This window comes from Podarcis tiliguerta, assembly GCF_965153285.1.
Source record: "Podarcis tiliguerta genome assembly, chromosome: 9".
Classification (NCBI taxonomy): Eukaryota; Metazoa; Chordata; class Lepidosauria; order Squamata; family Lacertidae; genus Podarcis; species Podarcis tiliguerta.
In genome coordinates, this window is record NC_139542.1 from 73,588,791 (window position 1) to 73,607,404 (window position 18,614).

At 45.0% G+C, this 18,614-nt stretch overlaps 1 protein-coding gene and 1 long non-coding RNA gene across 3 annotated transcripts in view; both read left to right on the forward strand.

Moving 5' to 3' along the window:
* Positions 1-18,614, forward strand: part of LOC310657941 — a 194,110-nt gene that overhangs the window by 107,081 nt on the left and 68,415 nt on the right. The gene's annotated exons all lie outside the window — the stretch shown is intronic.
* SLC2A9 (solute carrier family 2 member 9) overlaps positions 1-18,614 on the forward strand; it is an 89,011-nt gene that overhangs the window by 1,982 nt on the left and 68,415 nt on the right. The window contains exon 1 of one of the 2 annotated variants that reach the window (XM_083399048.1): positions 4,574-4,589. The exons of the other annotated variant lie outside the window; for it this stretch is intronic. The gene's annotated coding sequence lies outside the window, so the exon portion shown is untranslated. Of the gene's footprint in view, positions 1-4,573; positions 4,590-18,614 lie in introns of those variants that run through there. 2 annotated transcript variants of the gene reach the window in all.

Genomic DNA, 18,614 nt, shown 5'->3' on the forward strand with positions numbered 1-18,614 from the left:
TAAAAAACTTCTTTTTTAAAAAAATAATGTGTAGCACCTTATCTGAGTATTATGGGAAAACGTTAATTTGCCTCCCTTTGATTTTTCTGGTTTAAACCCAACCCGATTTTGATCTGGATTTTGTTCACAGTGTCTTTGGCTGTTATCTACATTTTCCTCTGTCATCCTTTTTTTTTTAAAGAAAAAAATTGGGTGTGGGCTGCAACTTGCAGTGCAATGCCATTACTGTATTAACATGGTGCGATGGGTGGTCCTGCTTTCATCTGCCAGATAAAACTCTTTTGTGCTGAGTGGCAGTTTCCTGAAGTCATGTTAAAAAGACATCGGATCAGTTGCTTAGATAAGTAACATATCAGCAAATCATGAATATAGTTACTATTTGGGAAAAATCTTCTCTAGAAATGTAGACTTTTTATAAAAAGTGTCACTTTGCTTGCAGAATAAGCAGAATCGTGGTTTTTTAAGTTACATGGAATGCAAAGGAGACCAATACTGAATCTTCCATATACACACACTTCCCCTGTGGGTCTTACTTCTGAGCAGACATGGCCAGGATTGTACTGTAACCCAAGGGATATAATACAATACTTTTTAATGCAAAGGGGACCTAGACATCTACCTTCAGAAGAAGAGAAGCGTCCTTTAGAGATGTATTTTGATGAAGCTGTGTTTCTTGAAGGCAGGACAGATTGCCTGAGCACTAGCCACTATGGCCGGAAGTTAATTAATTAAGTACATTAATTAAGTGGGCAGAAATTCCCCCACCTAGGGAAAATTGTTTAGGTCTGCACTAATGATTTTATTAAAGGAAATTATAATTAGGCATTAGGCATTATGGACATTGAACTTTTTATTTTCACATCAGGAACTGAAATGAATGGCTGTGAGATGCTTTAACTTAGAGGAAATGTGCCTGACAGAAAGTGGCGTAGACAGACGTTCGTATTGACCAATGGTTCCAATGGCATAAACCCAATGGGAAATCGGAAGTACCTCTTTTGGAAATTTTGTTAATGCTTAACCACCTCCGCTTCCTTTCTTTCTCCTCCCCCCATCTCTCCCTTCTGTCTCCGTATCTCTATTGTTTCTTTCTCTTTTGCTTTTGCGTTTTCATCTCTTTTTTTGTATTGTGAGTGATCCCCAACCCAGGCTTAAGGCCTGGTTAACATGCAGATGAAAGTGTTGAAGGACCTTGTGTGAGAGGCAGGGAAGCGAAGAACTCCCAGGTGGGAGGCTGGGAGGAGAAAGGAAGGCTCTCAGGTGAGAGCTGGGAGGGCTCACCTTTCTCTGTGTGAGACAAGCAAAGATCTACCTGTGAAGGAGGACTGTTATGTACTGAAGTTCTCACCCTGGGCCAGCAGGGGGATACTGTAGATAGTTATGCAAATAAGGGATCAAAAGTGACGTCCACTGATTGGATAGTTTTAGAAAATTGTTACAGTTATGTTGTACTGGAGCTCTATATAAGCAGGCTGACTGAACCCTTCAGTTCAGTTCTGTTCTGGCCTCGGAATAAACAAGAGCTGTTTGAAGAATCGCTGTGTCGTCTGATATGTTCACCCACAACTTAACAATATCCTTCTTCTTTTTTCTCTTTCTCTCTTGATTCTTTGTTTTTGTTTAGACTAGTTTGTTCTTTTATTCTAATGTATTACGAAAAGTCTTAATAATATATATTAAATAACCATAATACATTGTCCTAGGCACACACACACACACACCCAGCCAAGGAAGACACACACCTGACAGTTAATTCTTTATCAACGAAAATCTGCCCTCACAGCAACTCCTGCAGTGCCCTGGACACACATGCAAGACTCTCCTAGCCTCTAGGCAGTTGTTCCCAGGTCTGTGCTCTGCAGAGCAGCTGCAGCATCAGTGGGACTGCAACCTCCCTCCGCAGCATATTTACCTTTGTGATAAGAATTTTTAGGTCATATATATATATATATATATATATATATATATATTCCTTCATAAATGTACCAAGCAAACACATATATAAATATATAAACCACATGTCTGAAACCCATAGGAAAAGTCCTAAAGCCATTTTGACTCTTTCAGTCACCTCAAATATTTCTCTACAAGGTTGAAGGAAATGCAGAAACCTCCCCATTGTCTCTGTCCTCACAATCCTGCCTTAAGGTGTGACTAGGGTGAGCCAGTTTAACAGGTAACCTGGCAGACAGGGTAAAACAATGCACTCAGATTTCTGCTATAGACTGCCTTTTCTGTGATGAAGATATGATGTATCTGGGGGGTAGTCTTGGGCTACACCCCTTCTGTGATGTATGTATGATGTTTCTGGGGGGGGGGGGTCTTGGACTCCAGGGCAGATAATTTAAAATGTCTGTATAAGGGCGGGCACACCTTTATTCTAGGTCCTCCTCCTCTCTCCTGTGTGTGGGGGAGCACCCTGTTGCAACAATTAATAAAGATCAGGCTTACCAGCTGCTTTGCTTCTCAATATTCTCTAGTTGGTCTCTGTTATTTTCTCCTACCGATAGAGAACCTACAGAAGGACTCTATATGGGCTCTTGGTGCCCCATAAGGGAAAAGGAGCAGTTTTCTTTACTCATATCACCTTCATCTGATGGGGTGTGCGTGTGCAACCTGAGGCTTCTCTTCCATGAAAGCCATCACTGCTCTTCCCTCTCCAAGTCCCTCCTGGTTCTAGGACACAGGCTGGCAGAGATTCGACCGGCCTGTGCCTTGCTTCCTCCAATGCACCCTGCATATCCATCTCCAGTTGTGGCAGCTGTGGCCATTCCTCCCCTCCCCACATCCCGGCTCCTGCCTTGCAGGTGGCAGAAAACCCCATAATCGCTGCCCCATCTCCTGGGTCAAACCCCTCCGCCACACATTTGTCAAGGCCTCCACCAGGCCCTGACATCTGTTAAGGCTTGCAGGAACTGCTGCGAGGTTCTTTGAAGGAGGAATGGGGTGTAGGTATAATGAACACATCAATTAAATTATTGTTTCAGCCATGCAGGTTCTGATTATAGTCTCTGCACCAAAATAAATAGGGAGAGGCAACAACGATTCCCAAACAGCAGGTAGTTCCAGAGGATGATATGGAGAGTTGGCAGAAAGCATGGTGGCAACATTCGTGCAACAGCGTTGCTGAATGGCTGGTTTAATGGGAAGGCCTTGTATTCCTGTTCCAGTAAATATGCTACTTACTTTGAGTGCCCATTTAAGCCAGGAGCTCTAGTATGTATTGGATTGAAGCCACATGAGTGGTACAGTCATTCCCTTTTCAGATATGCCCTGAGTTATCGAACTTAAATCCTTCATATCTTGTTTGCCAATCCAAAATGTTTTGCAGGCTGAAAGTGCCATCTATGCTCCTGACCTTGCAGGGGCCATATTTCCCACGCTAATATAAATACTTCTTACTTCTAATATGAACAGCATTTGAAGACTCTGAAAGCATATTTTTCAGTGGAGCACTAAATAAAAATTGCAAGACTGTTGTCAAATCTAGGGCCGGCCCACCCAAGAGGCAAGGTGGGGCAACCAAACCACCTTAGGCAGCAGGATCAACAGGGTAGCATATCTGGTCCCTGCCGAATGCAATGACGTCTGTGGCACATTCCTAAGTAGTTGCATCTGCCACCTTCTGGATGGGGCAGCTGGTCTCCTCCCACCCCTAGGAAGGAAATGATGGAGGCTGCCCCCTGGTCTTTCTTGGAGTCTTCACCTGACCAACGTGATTCAGACTGGACTCCTTCCCCTTCCCCAGTGCCTCATGGAAGGTTGATTTGATTCTCTGCCTTGTTCCCAACATAGATCTTCACTCACCCCTCCTTCTCTGTCAGCCCCCCTGCCGCCATTTTGGGGTTCACCTTGTGCCAAAATGCTTTGGGCCGGCACCCTTCAAATCTAAAAGTATGGGGCAGATAAAAGCTCTGCAGAGCACCATTGCCGTTATCTTCCCATCTTTTGTGCCGCCTTTGTGGACTGCACTGTGGCTCGCTGCCAATTTATTATCATTTCTAATTTAGCCTCCAAAACCCTGTGGATACTGTCATTCGGTGAACTGGAACTCATAAATCGAATAGTTTTAAACTTCTTGAAATATATGGATCCCAAGGTTCAGCTAAGCTAAGGATGGTGAAGCTGAGTTGACCAAAATGATGAGGATTTTCGCAAAACATTTTAGTAGTCTAGGTCCCAAAATTCATGTTTGTAAAAATTTCTCTCCACAATTTCAGTGTGTGGTGTGGATGGTGAAGTTTAAGGAATTTTTAAATATTTCTGAGCCTGCAACCTAAATGAGGGTGTAATTCTTCAGTAGTGTTTCCTTTATTGATTGTGGAAAGGGTTTCTGAAGGTAGCTGAACATTCCTTAAAGCTGCTAGGAAGGTATGAGTGAATGATGGCTGTTATGCCCAGTAGGGGAATTGGAAAATAATTGCGAAAAAGCCTTCTGAAAGGCAGAAAGAGGAGCAATAGGATGCATTTTCTTTTCTCAAATGCTTATTAGCAACACTCATGTGATCAGAATTATAGCAGTTGAGAGCTTCCTAGGCATATTTCATTTCTGAAGAGTTACTTATGTATTCTGTTCCTGGCCTTACAAGGTAAGAAAGGTTAAAATATTATATGTAAATATGAATGTATGGATGAGAATGTGTGTCTACAGTCATATAAATATGAATAAATGAAACAACTATATCTTCTTACTATAAATAAGTTAAAGTAAAACTGATATTTCATCAGATTAAAAAAAAAGCTATGTTTAAAATTTGATATGCAGTTACTTGGCAATATGTCCTTACTGAACTTAGTAAGGCTTACTTCTGAGTAAACACATATAGAACCTGGCTGCCTGTGAGTTTCTTCAGGGATGTGTTCAAGAGTTTACAAAATGTTACTTTATCCTTTTAAGTGCAGCTAAATTTGCAAAGACAGAATAGGAGATATCCTGTTCTTTCATCATCTTTCCGTCATAATATCCCTGTATGGGACTTGCAACACCAATAAGTAGGCACAAAATAAAATAATGGAGCTTGCAGCTCTTTTAACACTTTAATAGTTACTTCAGTTTAGTTCCAGTTTCTTTAATACTTCTTCAGGGGGAAAGTTGATAGCTGTCCCGGTTGATTGATTTTCCATCGCCGTTCTCAGAGTTTCAGAATCTCAGAATCAGAATTCAAGATAGCCTTAACATAGTGGTTGTCAACCAGTGTGCTGTGGCGCCCTGGGGAGACTTGAGGAGCATCGAGGGAGGCCTGGGGTCAGAGGCATCCTTTCATTAACTTGCAGCCCATATATTCCTGCATTATCTCCCTCCCTTTCTCTCCAAAGAACATTCAGAGGAGCCTGTGTCTTTAACTTGCAGTGGTCTTGCTTCCTAGAGTCCTCCTCTTCCTCACTGCCTCCCAGTCCCAGATTCCTAGATTCCGAGTCTCTCCCCTCCCCCTGCTCTCCATTTCTGGTACGCTTACATAGAGGCTCCTTCCACAAGCTCAGAGTGAGGTAGAGTACAAGCATGTCCCATAATAAGGGAAAGTATGCCTCTGCTGGTGTCCCTAACTAGAGATTTGGCTGCCCTTGCCTGTTGTTAATGTGTAAGTAAGCCAGCAATTTTCAGTGTCTTCTTGCTTCTCAGAGGCAGTTGCCTTTTTGATCTGCTGCTGTTTGGCTGCTTTGGCTGGGTCAGGCCAGCTGATAGTGACTGCTGGGGGGAGGGAGTGTTAATGGTGCCCCTTTAATCTGCTGCTTGAGGGAGCATAATGGAGAAAAAACGCTTTGACTTGGGAGTAAATCTGCACCTCAGAGAGCCTGTGCTGGGTGTGAAGGGGTCACTGCTGTGGGAAGGGGGATGCAGGTTGAGATCTCTCCAGTGAGGGAGGGAGAAGTGGCTTGTGTGTGCCATTTTGGGGGGAGATGGTTGTTTCCATTCCTGATCTGGTGCCTGCATTGCTTGGGTTCCTGTCAGCATGTGCGTTCCCACTTACACACACACCAAAAACGGCATCGAAAAGGAGTGGGGTGGGACGGGGCAGGGCAGGGGTGAGGGGGAACGGGAGAATCCCCACTTGTGTGCATCCTGTAATGAAACCCCTAGTTTAAGTGGGTCCCCCAGTGGAGCCACAGAAAGAATGTGGTTGGTCAAGGGAGCCATGGACTCAAAAAACTGGAAAACCACTGCCTTAACAGATTGGAGAACTGTGCCCAAACTAACAAAATACAATTTCAATAGGGACAAGTAAGTTTTTACACTTCGACAGGAAGAACCAGCTTTACAAATATAAGATGGGGGACACCTGGCTTGCTGGTAGTACATGTGAGAAGAATCTAGGCATCTTAGTAGACCACAAGCTTAACATGACTCAACAGTGAGATGTAGCAGCAAAAAAAAAAAAAAAAGAAAAAAAAAGCTAATGCTATTCTAGGCTGCATCAACAGAAGTATGGTGTCCAGAACAAGGGAAGTCATGGTACCACTCTATTCTGCCTTGACCAGACCACACCTGGAATACTGTGTCCAGTTCTGGGCACCACAACTGAAGAAGGATATTGACAAGCTGGAATGTGTGCAGAGGAGGACAACCAAGATGATCAAGGGTCTAGAAACCAAGCCTTATGAGAAACAGTTGAGGGAGTTCAGTATGTTTAGCCTGGAAAGGAGGAGATACTATGGTCATATTCAAGTACCTAAAGGGCTGCCACATGGAAGATGGAACAAGCTTGTTTTCTCCTCAAACCAGTGGATTCAAGCTACAAGAAAGACGTTACCCATTAAGCATTGGGAAGAACTTTCTGACAGTAAGATTTGTTTGACAGTGGAACAGACTCCCTCAGAAGGTTGTGGACTCTCCTCATGGGAGGCTTTGAAGCAGAAGTTGGTTGGCCATCTGTAATGGATGCTTTGAGATTCTTGCATTGCAGGGGGTTGGACTAGATTATCCTCGATGTCCCTTCCAACTCTTCAGTTCGCTGATTCTATGAAGAATGGATCCCGTTCTGCATCTTTAAAAGTAGAGCAGGTGAGGCATATCAATTTTGGGGACAACTCCTGGTCCCTTCCAGCTCTACAATTCTATGAATTTATTTCATTATTCTTACTGCATCTGTCATGAATGCAATAGGGTTCTTTTGTGGCATGCATGGATGAATTCATGGACATTTCTCTGTTGCCCCCAAAGTGAAGTTCTGTGGGCGGCTTTCTCCTAGGTAGGAGCTTCTATGGAATATGGTCTCTGGATGCTTCAGCAGCAGCCGCAGCAAATGATGGGAACTGGGTGTGGGGAAATGCAGAATGCTGTGACATCAGCAGTAGGTTAAGTTGGGGTGGAGGAATTCTCTGCAGATGTTGTGGGTGGCAATCCTATGGCAGTGTCTAAGTTATGGAGTTTCTTCCCCACAGCGGTGTGTCTGCAACTTTCATTGTGTATTTTTTGGTCCTATGCGGAAGATGCACCTCTTTATTGTGGCCTTGGACACTTGATATATTAGGACCCACCTATTCTTGACTGTAAAATTCTACAAGGTAGGCTCAAGCAGTATGTGGACCGAGAACTCCCAGAAGTGCAAGCTGGATTTCGAAGGGGCAGAGGAACCAGAGACCAAATTGCAAACATGCGCTGGATTATGGAGAAAGCTAGTGAGTTCCAGAAAGACATCTACTTCTTATGCAAAAGCTTTTGACTGTGTCGACCACAGCAAGTTCTTAAAGAAATGGGAGTGCCTGATCACCTCATCTGTCTCCTGAGAAATCTCTATGTGGGACAAGAAGCTACAGTTAGAACTGGATATGGAACAACTGATTGGTTCAAAATTGGGAAAGGAGTACGACAAGGCTGTATATTGTCTCTTATATTGAATCTTATCTTCAAAGCCCAGACCACAGAGATGCTTACTTCAAAGTAAAGTAGTAAACTTTTATTGCAGCAGTTTAACAGTTAAAAAACTCAGTGGCAAAGTAAATGAAAATTCTAGGGATAGTGCTCTTACAAGGCAGAAGAGTAGCACCAATAAATCTGGACCAAGAACAAAGACCAAGGTTCAAGAGTTCACGAGTAGTAGCAAGACTCCAGGAATGCATGGAAGACACCGAGTTGTTCCAACAAGTTTCCCCACCTACTCATCAAACTTTAAAGCAGAGCTGGGGATTGCTCAATTACTCATGAGAGCCCCCCCCCCGCGGGAATTCCTGGCCTGAAGACAGGCACTTCTCTTGGGGTGGGGCTCTCTCTTCTCTTCTCTTCAGGGACCTCTTAAGAAACCTCCTCCCTCTGGAAGACATCGCCAGGTGCACCTCCTCTTCCTCCTCTTGCTCTGTCACAGCCTCTGCTCATTCTCCACAGGCTGGGAGGGGGTAGCCTCTGGGTCTCCCACCTCATCAGGGCTCATTCCCCCCTCCGAGTCCTGAAGTGATCCTCATTCCTCACCCAAATCAGAGAAGAAAGAGGGAACCACAGCCTGTATGGTGAAGGAAATCAAATAAATCATCAGCCACATTTAAAAAAAAACTTTAAAAACATTTTAGTTATTTTTATGGTACATATGTAAATTGCCTTGAGAGGCCTGTAGAAGGTAGTTGAATGAGACTTACTTCCAGGTGAAAGTGTTTAGGGTTGTGGTCTAAGTTCCGATCTACACATTGGTCTAGGTCAGGAGTTGCAGATCAGGGCCATTCACATTGGGACTCACAAAGACTGAGTTTCTCAATGAACCCATTGAATATTGAATTTAGCATTCTGTATGTCTGGTTCAGAGTCAACAATGTTCTGTGTTGTACACACAGTACATATTCAGTTAAATTCAACAGTTTATTGTCTTTTTTCCTAGTCAGACTCCTAGGGACTTAACTGTTCTTGATAGCACACAGTTCTCTGTCCCTTTTCTTGAATTAGGAACCAAAGGAAACTCAGTTAGGATATATTATCTATCTCTACATATGCTTGCAGGAAATAAAATCACAAGCTGCACAATTAGATATAATAAAGTTACGGGCATGTAATGCTAGGGTAGCCTGCAATAAATCGTTAAACAAGATAAAGTCATTTATCATGTGTGCTGGCCTTCTTCCACAACATAAGCAAAGATTCTTCAGGCACACAAGAGCAAGTTCTGTGCTCTGCTTTACTTGTTCACTTTACAGCAGAAAACTCCCTGTTTTTAGTGTCTTGCTTCTTTTGCTCCATATTTGCATGTTTACATTGCTTGACATGCACACTTCTTCTTTTAAGTACTGCATCATATAATTCAGTGACTCTTTGGTGGCCGGCCTGTGAGGCAAATTATTAGGACATATTTACACTACAAAATTTAAGTTGAGTTGGATCAAGACTTAGTTATGCTTAGAGCAGACCTGTTGAAATCAACAGGACGTAAGTCTATCATGGCTAGCGTACCAATGGAATGTCTGTTAAGTAGGACTAAGTCCATATCCAATTTATTGTCCCTCATAAATACCAACGAGTTTAGACCAGCTTGCATTTTTCCAAATATAATAAAATCAGTATGGTTAAGTCCAGTCAAAGGCGACTATGGGGTTGCAGTGCTCATCTTGCTTTCAGGCCTAGGGAGCTGACGTTTGTCCACAGACAGTTTTCTGGGTCATGTGGCCAGCATGACTAAAAGGCTTCTGGTGCACGGAGGACCATGACGAGTGCCAGAGTGCACGGAAACGCCATTTACCTTTCCACAGCAGCAGTACCTATTTTTCTACATGTTTTCAAATTGCTAGGTTGGCAGGAGCTGGGACAAAGCAATGGGAGCTCACTCCGTTGCAGGACCTTCCAATCACTGCCAACCTTCCAATCAGCAAGCCCTAGAGGCTCAGTGGTTTAGACCACAGCACCACCCACATCCCTATAAAATCAGTAGTGGATGATGCCCAATGGGAGCCCAACAGTAGGTGGCGCTAGAGCCAATGGCAGGCGGAGCCAACTAATTCTCGTTTTGCCCTCATCTTTCTTTCTACTGAATTCTATAAAGGAAAAGCCAAGACTAAGGAGGGATAGCCAATGGGCAGTGCCCCACTTGCCCTAACCCAGGCTTCCTCAAACTCGGCCCTCCGGATGTTTTTCGGCCTACAACTCCCATGATCCCTAGCTAGCAGGACCAGTGGTCAGGGATGATGGGAACTGTAGTCTTAAAACATCTGGGGGGCTGAGTTTGAGGAAGCCTGCCCTAAATGGATCACCTTCACTGCATTAAGGTAAAAGTGGATCTTTTTTGGTTTCATTTGTGCTGTTGGACCACTTCCTCTTTTGTTACTGTCTATCCTGAATCCTAAATGCTCTCCATTTGGAGATCTGCTCTGACTGGGGAGACCAAGGAAAGTAACCCAGTACACTTTCCTCCAGAAAGAAATAGTGCAGCAATTACCAGTTAAAAGGAGGTAGAAAAGGAGAGTTAGACCAGAACCTGCTTCACAGTTTATCCAAATCCTTCAGAGGGACGGGGATACACGGAACATGATGGTGTCTCAGCATGCCTTTCTTTTTCTAAAGATTACCAGCGGGAGGAGAAGATGAGGGTAATGGCACTCAAGAGTCTTACTAAAAGCCATTTTTCAAAGAGTTGTTCTGGAGGGAATAAAAACATGTTATGCTTGAATGAAGATGTCACAAGCAGCATGAGAGAAGTCTTCTGTGGTGGATTTCCCCAGGATTTCTCTGCATCATGAAAACAAAAGCATTTTTGACAGCAGCTTTTCTTTTTCCTCACCATTTCTATTTTCTGTAAAAAATAAAAATAAAGGAAGAAATAGTAGAAAGAAGAGAGAAGGGAGTATTATATATTAAGATTTGCTTTGTAGCCAAGAATAAGGTTGATATGTTCTGACAAGCTAGGAAAACCAACATCAGTCTTGGCACATTTAGGATGCAACCCTAAGATTGCTTCAGGTCACAAGTGGGAATCAGGGTTTTTAATTTTCTCTCGCGCTAAGCAAAGAACTTTCTCCTTGAAGTGTGAGCTGTTTTGTTTCGCTTTTCGAACTTGCAGGAAACCCTGCGAGCTGCAGGCATAGTCCACGGTACCTTTTCATGTTTTCTACTTCGTTCTGCTGCACATGCAGAACAGGGCCAGTGAAGGGGGCAGCAGGCACAAATGTCCACCCCCCCCCCAACATAAATTTAGAGTTACACCTGAGCAGTCCTGCTTGAGCCTTACTTGCACATGGCTGCTTTCAATAAGGGTACTAGGCAACCGGGCTCTCATTTGATAATTCCTCCTCCCACCTTGCAAATCATTCAGTAGACATCATCTTTTGATATTTCACAGTCCCACCAAATAAATAATCATGTGGCCCCACCCACACTCTTAAAAAAAATCCATGCACCCAACAAAGGGAAAAGCAAACAAAGTGTGCATTGGTGCCAAGCTTGCTTGCTCTTTCCCTCTCTCCCTCCTTCTCTCCTTCCTTCCTTCCTTCCTTCCTTCCTTCCTTCCTTCCTTCCTTCCTTCCTTCCTTCCACACTGGTGCTGGAATTAGGGTGGTGCAGCTGGTACACACCTGCACAGGGTGCCAAGCTAAGGGAGCACCCCGAGGCCTACCTACGGACGACGAGGCACCTCATGGTCAGAGCTGGTGCAGCTGCTCTGGTCACTGCTTCTTCTTCCTCCTCCTCCTTCTCCTGCTCTCTCAGCGTCTCTGCTACAGCCAGGAGACTTGTTTTCCTGGACCAGGCTCAGGTGTCACTTGAGGGAGCTGCAGCCACCAGGGAGGTCCCAATCCTGGGGGTGCTTCCAGAGGTGAAGGGATGGCATGGGCAGCAGCGGAGCAAGCCGATTGGGTGCCCTGTGCCCAGGGGCAGGGCGAGCTGGGAAAGGACACTTCATGGGGCCTCCGAGGAGTCTGCCTGCCTCCTCCCACTCAGCCACCCTACAGCTGAGGGCGAGGCAGCGGGCGGACCGTTTGGGGCAGCGCAGAGCCTGTGGGCACCCAAGCCACCACGTCACTCCAAGGAGAGTCACATGGCTTGGGCGCGCTGCAGGCCCCAGAGTGAGTGCTGCCTAGCATTTTGTCACTCCCCTCAGTGGTGACACCCGGGGCAAACCACCCCCACCACACACCCCTTTCTCCTCCGCTGAGCATTAGAGGCACGTGCCAGGCCCCCACTGCAGAGGATTGTGAGGTGCAGCCAGGAGGACCCTTCCCCAACCCCAGTTTGTGTGCCCTGGGCACATCAGGGCTGGAGGGGCCCCTTGGAATCCCCTTGTGGGCCCCAGGTGGCTGGATTGGGTAGGCAGCTCTCCTCCGTGCCACTACAGTACCACCTCCAAGTAGACAACTTGGTACTTCTCCAGCCCCACTGGAGCCACTGCAACGTGTGTGTGTGTGTGAGTGAGTGCGCGCACACACACGCACACCCCAATTTTTCCCTCACTCAGGATCCCATATTAGCAAAGTTCCCCCTTGCTTCCTTCTATGTGTGTGAATGGGTTTGGCTTTCTTTAATTCTGACCAATTGGGGGAAATCCATGGAAAAAAGTTAGGAGGGGGAAAATTGCATATTGACAGCGACTGACTGATCATCTTGACAGGAAGCAAGAGAAGGTTGTACACATGCTATTAAAGTAAAGGACCAGCACTTAAGGATCCATTGAGGAATTGCTTCATATTTCCTGTTTACTGTTTACTTTCCTACAGCCAGGCAGAACATGTGTCTTAATCCTTAGCTCAGTTGTGTCTAATTAGATACCAGGAAAGAGGTAGTAATTATTTTATGGAATTTCATCACAGGAACAAACTGATCAATATAAACTTTATGAGGCTTTGCAATGAGAAGTGGATAGCCAGATCCTTTCAGCGCAATCTTCTGGCAGGATAAGAACAAAGAGTCCTATGCTAATTTGGGTCTGTGATAACTGTCATGATTCAAAAGGCTGAGGTCATAGCTAGGCAGCAGATGCAGCTGGTGATCTCTGCCCAAGTTTCTGCTTGTCACTGTCAGGTCTGTTTTGGTTTGACTTTTCAGCCTAAAAACAGATTTCAGGCTGACACTATTAATAATAATAATAATAATAATAATAATAATTTTATTTATTAGCTACTTTGGGTGGGGTAAAGGTGAAACTCAAAGCAACTTAAAAAGAGAGATAATTAGAATAAAAGATAAACAATCTAAACTTGCACACAACCTAAAATACTCCCCCAGTCTCTCTTCTGACAAAGGCCATAATACAGGATGCCCAAGCATAGCTGTCAACTTACAGATTTGAAAATAAGGGACCAGCAGCCTCAAAAATAAGGGATCAGCAGCCAAAATAAGGGATTTTACGGGCACAGGTATGTTCGACTTCTGAGCCCTTCCAAGCCAAAGGCAGAAAGCGCAGGCAGCAGCCAAACGAAGCCTCAAGCAGTGGTTCCCACAGCGCAGCAACCCGGCAAAGGGGATGTAGCAAGGAAAACCACCATCACCTCTCCGCTGGGAAGCGCTGAGCAAAGGCGATTCCCCAGGCAACGCGGCCAATTTGATCGGCACAAGGCATGCAAGCTCCACCCCCCAGTCATTCTTAGACTCCTTATTGGGTGAGCAACGCAGCCAACCAACACAGTTGGAGTCTCCCTCCTCCCTGGCCGGCAGGGAGGGAGGGAGAGGAGCTGCTACCTTTGATACCTGGGAAATTTAAGAGACATCATCAATAAGGGACAGCAGCGGGACACGGAGCTGGGATAAGGGAGTTTCCCGCCAAATAAGGGACGGTTGACAGCTATGTGCCCGAGGCAGTTTCAGTACCAAAATTGGGCCTAGGAATTATGGAGCTATAACACCGGTTTCATCCAGGAAAGCATTACTTGGTACTTCAAGCAGCTAGCAAGATCTCACCCCTTTCTCCCTCCTCAGGCAGGTAGGGCCTCTCAGCCACAGAACAGTCAGAAGTAAAACTGATATAGTACACAACGTTCTTACTTAACCCATGTGACTTTCCAACTATTTCCCTCCAGACGGAGGGGATGGGTCTCCCCACTCCACCCCACCTGGCTAGAGGCGACGTCCTTTTAGGGGCAGGAGAGCAATGGGCCAGGCTATCAGCAGAGACTTCTCTTGCTCTCTGTGCAGAAACCAAACCCATGGCTTTGAGGGGGCCTCTCTGGAAGCCTAATGAGGAACCAAGATACTTTGTCATGTTAACACTGTAAGCCCTGCCATCTGATGCTCAGGATGCAGATGTGTGTAAATTAAACCATCGATCATAAGTCACCACAGCCTCCGGTGACCTCAAGGAAACTGAAGGCTGGGTCAGTGCTGGCACCCCTGAAGTCTCTCACCGCTCAGAGATTCACATAACAATATCTCATGCACCTACTGACAACTTCCCCTTCTCAGTTTATTTGACTTTGTGGCCTGTCAAATCACATCCGGGACACTTGACTTTGTTTGAGGTTTTCTAGTTAACTGGAAAATATACATGCAAATGAATCAGAGAAGAATGCAGTCAGAAAACAAAGTTGTTAAATGTGATAACACAATCAAATGCAGCAATATTTTAAGGTGGGCATGAAAGTGAATAATAATTAATTAATAGGCTCCCACTGTTTTCAATAGATGGACATTTTGGATCAGTTGTGGGAAACCTGTGTCCTCCACCAAATGTTGTGACCTACATGCAACTCCAGCCATTCCTGACCATTTGGTGAAGTTAACTGGACTCAGGGGGACCAGCTTGAAAAGTGCGGTGCGCACACACCATTTGAATGGCAATGCCCACCAACTTTGGGGTGCTGCCCCCTCAAATATATTATTGGGGAGGGCGAAGGGGCCTCAGCCCCCAGAAGTTGGCTCCTATGACTGGACCTGATGGGAACTGCAGATCAACAACACCTAGAGGGCCATAGGCTGGCCCCATCATAAATGATACATCATAAATGTTTGATCTCATCTAGGCCAAGATGGAGAGGTATATTCGTTTACAAGGCAGGTGCCTACTTTGCGCATCGCACGCCAGCAAGCCATGACTTAGCACAAAGGTGTAGCCCCCAAGAGCAGAGATCACGTCTGCTTGACTCCCACCCAGCTCTTTTGCTGCCGCACTGTTCTGAGCTAGGCTATGGTTTGGCTCGTGGTTCAGCTATTCCAGGCAGAATGAGCTGTAAGCTATAGGGCAAGGTGTGGTTACAGAGCGTGATTAGTCTGGAGAGAACTAAACCATGAGCTTTGATTTCACACAATGCACTAGATCAAAGCATGGCTCCGTTTGGTGTGACACATCAGCAAAATGTCCTGTGAGGAGCGCAGGTGTTGTAACCTACTCTCAAGGCGCCCACATGACCATGTGCTCATGCCAAGGCATAGAATGTGTCTGGATGGCTACAGAATGCTTTTCCCTTCACAGTAACTGAATCTGGCTGCAGTTTCTTCTATGCTGAACTCTCCACACAATTGCAAGCAGACAACCATCCTCCAGTTCATGCTGGTTCACTTCCATGTGCAAATTTTAGTGTTGTTAGCGGGTAGCCTAGGGGCCCTGGGCCTGTTACCCTGGATCCCGGATCCCCTGCCTCCTCCCCCCATTTTACTTTTGATATCTATTTTTACTTTGTGTGCAAAGTGGCTGAGCAAAGTATTCCCCCAGCCACAGGTCATTTTAATTTTCCCAGAAGCAAATGTCTTTCATGGGCCTGTGCTTTGCATTTTTTAAATACCTGGTGGCAGTGGCATTGCTAATGATGGAAAGCAAGAGATGAAATCCATCTCTTGCTTTCAGTCACGCTCTGTTCTTTCTGAAAGAAAGAAATCAAAGCCTTGCTTCATGTATAACTGGGGTCTGATTTAAGGTGGAAGAATCAGGTGTTTACATGGTGTACCCAACTCCCCAGTAACATTTTTGCAAGCAATTTGCCCAATATTTTTGTATATTGCTTTACTAGGATATGCATTTTTTTAGGAATACTTTACCTCAATATATGCGTTTTTGAACACATTTTTTTGATTGAAGAACTGCATCATAAACTTTGGATAAGTGCATATTTTGAAGGATGGCTGTGTTCCAGTTTTCATATTGTTTTGGGAAGTGCAGATTAAGTTGATTTGCATTAACGTGAAGTGAACCAAATTTCTCCTCCATCCCTAGCTGGAAATAGCCTGAGATGTGCCAAGGCAATTTCTCTGGCCTTTGGTGCTATGCTGAAAAGAGGAAGCTACGTAATAAAATATTCCTCCTTGCGATTCTGTGGTTGACGTGGGGTGAAAATTGGTAGGCAGGCAGTCACACACACAGTTGGAGGAATCCAGTGAGGTAATGCAGTATTTAGACATCAGAACTGTAGGATGAAATCACCCGAGTGTGCAAGACTTCAAAAACATCTATGTTACTCAGAAGACAGGAATCATGAAATCAGCAACCACAAGTATGGAAGAGGTTAATAATTAACTGATTTTAACCACGCTTCCATGAAATGCAAAATACATTGCTAAACTTTACCACTGAAATATTCCCCAAACAAACATTAAGATTTCCTTTTCCGCAATCTTGCTAGAGAAGCTGTTTGAAGCAACTAATGAAATTAATATTTAAGGCTGCTATTCTAGGCACATTTAAGGAGTAGGTAGCACTCATTGGGCCTCACTTCAGAATAGTCATTCATAGTATTGCTCTACATGACTGCAAAGTCATTTTATGATTTTAAGGAGACCAATGTGATGAAATTGAGGAGACGACATAATCTGCTCTTTGCAATGTTTTGTGTAAAATTTCCAGAATAGATTGGACTTTTGCCTATTAATTGGCCAGCATAACCTTCAACATTTCTATGATGAAAAACATGGATGTTCTATTCCATAATAATATTACTTTAATTTTATTATTTATACCCCACCCATCTGACTAGGTTGCCCCAGCCACTCTGGGCAGTTTCCAACATATATAAAAGGATAATAAAACATTAAACATTAAAAAGCTTCCTTATACAGGGCTGCCCTCAGATGGCTCCAGGGGTCACATAACTCCATACCCTCAAACATTTCTCTGATGAAAATAGGGATGTCCTAAGGAAAAGCAGGAGGGGCGTGGGTGGCGCTGTGGTCTAAACCACAGAACCTAGGGCTTGCTGATCAGCTCCTGTTGCTCAGTCCCTGCGCCTGCCAACCTAGAAGTTTGAAAGCACGTCAAAGTGCAAGTAGATAAATAGGTACCCCTATGGCAGGAAGGTAAACGGCATTTCCATGCGCTGCTCTGGTTCGCCAGAAGCCACTTAATCATGCTGGCCACAGGACCCGGAAGCTCCCTCAGCCAATAAAGTGAGATGAGCACTGCAACCCCAGAGTCGTCCGCGACTGGACCTAACAGTCAGGGGTACCTTTACCTTTAAGGAAAAGCAGGGCATTCCAGGATCAAATCAGAAACTGGGACGGCTTCTATAAATCCTGAACTGTCCCTAGAAAATAGGGGCACTTGGAGGATCTGGGCCAGTGATCTTTGCAACTGCCTAGATGTGGCAATGGAATCAGCACATGGCAACTTTGAAGGAAGGATGCTGTTGCAGAAGGTGGCCAGAACCTCCGCTGGCCTTGGTGAGGGAGGATGACAAATTCATCAGGTCCGTCTTGTGAGTATTTTTGTTGTTGTTCAGTCATTCAGTTGTGTTCGTGACCCCAGGCACCAGAGCATGCCAGGCACTCTTGTCTACGTGAGTATTCTAACTGCCGTCAAATCAGCTGACTGGTATCACAGCTGATAGCAGCAACAGCCCTGCCTTCCCACCTGACGCAGGCATTCTAACCTGGGGCAAGGAGTTGCTCACTGTCCCCCCCTCCCACGGAGGCCACAAAAGCCAGAGCAGGCAAGCATCAGGGGAAGGAGTCTCTTCCTTTGTTCCAGGGTGGATCCAGATGCAGAACCCCATCTCTGCTGAGAATGTAAAACAAACAAACCCCAACTTTATTCAAACCTGCTTGCAAGTCACCTTTGTAAACCACTTTGGAAACTTTGGGTTGGAAAATGGTATGCAAGTATTCCAATAAAAAAATACACGTGCATAGCCATTGTGGGTAGATATACACCTGGGTGTGCATCTCCATTGCTATTTTTATAGGAAAACAGGTGCTGGAACTCACCCGGAACGCCTCTCTTGTTCTCTTATAATACAATGGCACCCACCTGAGAGGTGCCAGAACTGTGTTTCTTTATTCATTTGGATCTCTTAGTGGCATTCAGACTCATTACCCAAAGTTTCCTATCAGGATGGGAACTGGAGGCACTGCTTTGTAAGATAACTGCCATGGGGCAGAAGAATGCAGCGTCATATTGGAACCCTGCCAATAATCAAGATAGGAGCAGGACCGCTACAAAGCAGTGCCTCCAGTTCCCATCTTGATTATCGGCAGGGTTCCAAGATGACGCTGAATTCCTCTGCCCCAGTTATCTTATGATGTTCCACAGCATTCTGGCTTGACTCCCGTGCTATTTCACATCTCCATGAAGCCCCTCAGTGAGGTCATCCAACAATTTGGAGGAAAGAGCCATCAGTATTCTGCAGAAACAGACCACTATTTATTTCTTTCTCTCTCTCTTTTAGTTTCCCTTAAAAAAAAAAAATCAAACTCAGGCAAAGCTCTGGAATTGCTGAATCATTGTCTGCATTAGGGAATTGACAGGGTGGAGACCAATAATCTGAATTTCAGTCCATACAAGATAGAGTTGCTG